Source organism: Lactuca sativa, chromosome 1 (genome assembly GCF_002870075.4).
Source record: "Lactuca sativa cultivar Salinas chromosome 1, Lsat_Salinas_v11, whole genome shotgun sequence".
Taxonomy (NCBI): Eukaryota; Viridiplantae; Streptophyta; class Magnoliopsida; order Asterales; family Asteraceae; genus Lactuca; species Lactuca sativa.
Window position 1 is genome coordinate 41,604,268 of NC_056623.2, and position 5,309 is coordinate 41,609,576.

Here is a 5,309-nt window from a genome sequence, read left to right on the forward strand (position 1 = left end):
AAAATAGTCGAGACAACTTCAATTCTCAACGCTCTTGGCCTTCTCCTTTCAAGATTGACTTTCCGACTGAGAGCATCAGCAACAACATTGGCCTTACCGGGGTGGTAAAGTATCTCACAGTCGTAGTCTTTATGTAATTCCAGCCAGCGTCGTTGCCTCATATTTAATTCTTTCTGACCAAAAAGATATTGGAGACTCTTATGATCAGTGAAAAGTTTGCACTTTGTGCCATAGAGGTAATGCCTTCATATTTTCAGTGCGAAAACTACCGCTGCCAACTCTAAATCATGAGTCGGGTAGTTCTTTTCATGCTCTTTCAATTGTCGAGACACATATGCGATCACCTTATCTCTTTGGGTTAAAACACAGCCCAATCCAACCCCAGACGCATCGCTATAAACAGCGAAGTCTTCAACTCCATCGGGTAGAGAAAGTATCGGTGCCTCGCATAGTTTCTTCTTTAGCTTCTCGAATGCTTCTTTATGCTTATCACTCCAAGCATAAGTAGCTCCTTTGTGGGTCAAAGCTGTTAATGGGCTAGCGATCGAAGAAAAACCTTGGATAAACCTTCGGTAATATCCGGCTAATCCTAAAAAGCTTCGAATCTCTGTGGGACTTTTCGGTTGTTCCCACTTCATCACAGCTTCGATCTTTGCTGGATCAACCATTATCCCTTCTTGGTTGACCACGTGACCCAAGAATTGGACTTCACGAATCCAAAAATCACATTTGGAGAACTTCGCATACAACTTCTCCTTCTTCAAAACTTCCAACACTTCTCGCAAGTGTCTGCCATGCTCCTCTTGGCTTTTTGAATAAATCAGAATGTCATCTATGAACACTATCACAGATTTATCAAGGAACGGATTACAAACCCTATTCATTAAATCCATGAACGCTGCTGGAGCATTGGTTAGTCCAAACGACATAACCAAAAACTCGTAGTGTCCATATCGCGTTCTGAATGCAGTTTTCTCTATATCCTGCTCCCTTACTTTCAGCTGATGATATCCTGACCTCAAGTCGATCTTTGAGAAATAACTTGAACCTTGTAGTTGATCGAATAGGTCATCAATCCTCGGCAACGGATATCGATTCTTTATTGTTGCCTTATTCAGCTCTCGGTAATCAATGCACATCCTCATGCTTCCATCTTTCTTCTTTACGAATAACACCGGAGCTCCCCAGGGTGATGAACTAGGTCTAATGAAACCTTTTTCCAATAACTCCTGAAGTTGCATCATTAGCTCCTTCATCTCCGTCGGTGCTAATCGATAAGGTGCTTTTGCAATTGGCGTTGTTCCAGGCAACAAGTCGATACGAAATTCTACTTGTCGATCGGGCGGTAATCCAGGAAGATCTTCGGGAAATACTTCCGGATAATCACACACAACAGGAATATTTTGCATCACCTTCTTTTCCTTCTTAGCATCGATCACAAATGCTAAGTACGATGTACACCCCTTGGTCAAACATTTTCTGGCTTTCATTAGAGAAATGATTCCAGAGTTCACTCTGCGTTTATCTCCGTACACCATAAATGATTCCTTCCCAGGTGGATTCACTTTCACTATTTTCTTCTTGCATAAAATTTCAGCATCATTGGCGCTAAGCCAATCCATTCCCAAAACGATGTCGAAACCGTTAAGTTCGATAGGCAATAATTCCTCGTGGAACTTATTCCCATTCAAGTCAATTAAGATGTTTTTCATACGATAGCTAACAGGTACAAACTTTCCACTAGCAACTTCGACTAATAAAGCATTATCTAGTCTATCAACAGGCAAAGCTAGTTTTCTACCAAATTAATGCGATATAAAGGAGTAGTTGGCTCCAGAATCAAATAAAATTTGGGCAGGTAATTTGTTAACGAGAAAGGTACCTGAAGCGACATCAGCTTCATCTTTAGCAGCTTCCAGTGTCATCTGGAATGCTCTCGCCTTTGGCTTTGGCGGAATGTTGGGTCTTGCTGCTTCCTTCTTTTTCGGACAATCCCTTGAGATGTGCCCCTCTTCACCACAACCATAACAAATATTTTTGGTGAAGGTGCAGTCGTTGGCATAATGCCCTAGCTTTCCACATTTGAAGCATGTGGTTTCCCCGCCACACTTCCCATAATGCTTCTTCTTGCACTTGTCACACCATTTCGCTTCTACCTTTCCTCCACTTCCCCTCGAACTAGACTTCGAGAATTTACCTTTCTTGCTGGACCCTGAAAATCCATCGATTTTCCTTTTCTCGCCAACCTCTGACCTTTCCAGACCTTTTTCCCTGATCTGGGTCTCAACATTTCTAGCAGCCCAGATGGCGGCTTTCAATGTGGTTGCTTGCTTAACCATTGGACCATAGTCCGCTGGTAGTCCAAGGGCAAACTTGTTGACCTTAGAGAGTTCTGTAGGCACCAAATATGGGATAAACTTCATCTTTTCCGCGAAACTTGCAGCGTATTCAGTAACGCTCAATTTCCCTTTCTTCAAATTCTGAAATTCATTACTGATTTCCAGAAGGTCCTGCTCGGAGCAGTATTGCATTTTTAGTTGTTCCACAAAGTCTTCCCAAGACATTTTGCTTGCTTCTCCCTTGGGCATAGAGTCAGCTAACAGCTTCCACCAGCTCAACACGCCAGATTTTAGCAGAGGGATCGCAAGAGCGGTCTTCTGCCTGTTGCTGCATTCGCAACTTTCAAACATAGTCTCCATTTCGGAGACCCAGTCCATAACTTGCACCGGCGTCGGGCTTCCGGATAGACATGGTGGTTTGGATGCCATGAAATCCTTATACTTGCACCCACGAAATTGTCTCATGAAAAATCCCGAAAACGTGCAAAATGCATGAGTTTAAGCCTAAATGCAATGTACTTTTATGAAATAAAGCTACAAAATGGGTACATGAAATGCACCTAACAGTGATGAAAGATAAGTTGATCCATCTGTTAATTGGAGGAAACATTACAAGTTAGTTACAGATGCATTTGTGTATATATTGAAGTTTGTGACATCCCCAAAATCTCGGCCAGAAAAGACCGATTTCATTTATGCTTTTTAAAACATTATCAGAGTAAATCCATTTGATTTTTAAAAGAGACGCGGAATTTGTTCCCAAAAACAAAACATGATAAGATAGATATTTATCAAAACATTTCATATAGAAATATGATTTCATTTCATAATCAAAAGTCGGGATGTCATGTTCCGATACAGATCACAAAGCATAAACGATTACATTACAAGTCATTCAACAAATATATACATATGCAGACTTGTAAACAAAAATGACTTGATGATTCGCCCATCTTAAGCTCTTGCGCCACTTCCTGTAATACAATTAAACTGAGTGGGTCAGGCTTGGGAGCCTGGTGAGCATATAGGGTTTTCAAACCCACAATAATTATATTTAATTTCATCAATCAACAATAAGCCCAATTACCCATTCCCGTTATCCTCACCTTACGTTCCTAAAAATAACGTCTATTATAAGGAACTTATTTCAGGATTTTCATCGGGACGGACATTACTGCAGAGGGACTTCCTCAACAATAAGTGTCCTAAAGGCAACCATGTGGGGGATAGAGTACACCGGTGAACACGTCGTTCACAACACCTACAGGTAATGAGCCTGCTAGTGTTCCACAGGACAGTCTAGAATAGTCTGTGGTCGTCATCCATACTCTGCTGAATGACTAGAATAACACCAATAACACCGAGGCCTCTCATCTGTTTATTACACACCAATTATCTACCCATGTTCTACCCAACATATTAGTAGATAAAAATATACATTTTTATACACTGTTTAAAAACCTGTATAGCATGCTTTAATCAATACATATTCCACATAACAGATGAGGCATACACACATAACACGTATTTCATAGAGAATATACATTCACACATATAACCACAAAATATATACACGTAGCACGTATTTTATATTAAATACTTCATAATATTGCGTTGGAGAGAAAATAACTACACACTCACTTGATCAGAAGATGATCCGACAGTACTACGGCTTATAGAAGTAGCGTCTCTCCGTAGATCTGGAAGACCTTCACAAAACCGGCTCCTCGCGGGCAGGGCTTCGGCTCGGGAATAACGCTCTTCGGGATTCTCGGGGCTTCGGATCTCGCTTCGGGGCTCGGGAATAATACCGGGGCTTCGGGGTACAATCGGCACGCAAATCGAGGCAAAAGATGAGAGAAATTGAAGAATTTGTAAAAGAAAAGAAGTTGGCCTCGCACCCCCTTTTATAGGCTGATCCTCGGGGTTACGCGGGGCGTAATGCTTCGCAGATCGTCAGAGCTGACGTCATCGGTCCCCTTACGTCACTGCATACGACTTCGGACTACTCGAGTGCCCCTCGCTGTACGCGGGGCGTACAGCAGTACGCGCTGCGTACTTCGGATAGACCGCCTCATCCTTCTTCGGATAATATCGGAGTTAAAATAAAAATAAATATTAAATATTTATTAAACTTCAAAAATTCGTATCTCCTTCATACGAACTCCGTTTTCGACGTTCTTTATATCCACGCGAAGGTGAGACTACGCTCTACAACTTTCGTTTAGACTCCGTCGGCTAATTTTGACTTTTATTTTTATTAATTATTTTTAGAAGGCTCGGACAGGAAAACTTCGTTATAAAATCATAACTTCTTCGTCCGACGTCCGTTCTCGCCTATCTTTTCATCGTTTCGCTACTAACAACGAGATCTTCGATTCTCATTTAGATTGTTTCGGCTAGAAATCGCTCGATCTCAAATCGAGTATTCGGGCTGCATACTGCCACGTCGAAACTTCAGAAAATCATAACTTCATCATACGAAGTCAGATTTGGGCGTTCCTTTTACGCACGCTCTCGGTTTAACGAAATCTACGACTTTCGTTTAGATCGCTAAGGCTAAATATCGCTCTATCTTAAATTCATGTTTTACGTCACTCGGCGTCGTGCCGGTTCTGCCGCGAAACTTCGACAGATCATAACTTCTTTGTTATAACTCGGATTTTGGCATTCCTTATATCTCCGGAATCCTTGTTTCAACCACTACATCTTTATGCAAAGATATCGGGCATATCTAATACTTTAATTTTGACGCTTATTTTATTCTTAATTTAATTACATCACATAATTAAGCAAATAAACACATAACTCACATAATTCACAAATTTGCAAATAATACATTTTATTATTTCAAATTGGGGTTACAATGGCTAACCTAGACTATTAAATTGCTAAAAATGGCAAGCCTAGAAACACGGGTGTTACAAAGTTACAGATGGTTTTGTGTATACATTGGTAATATTTTCATAT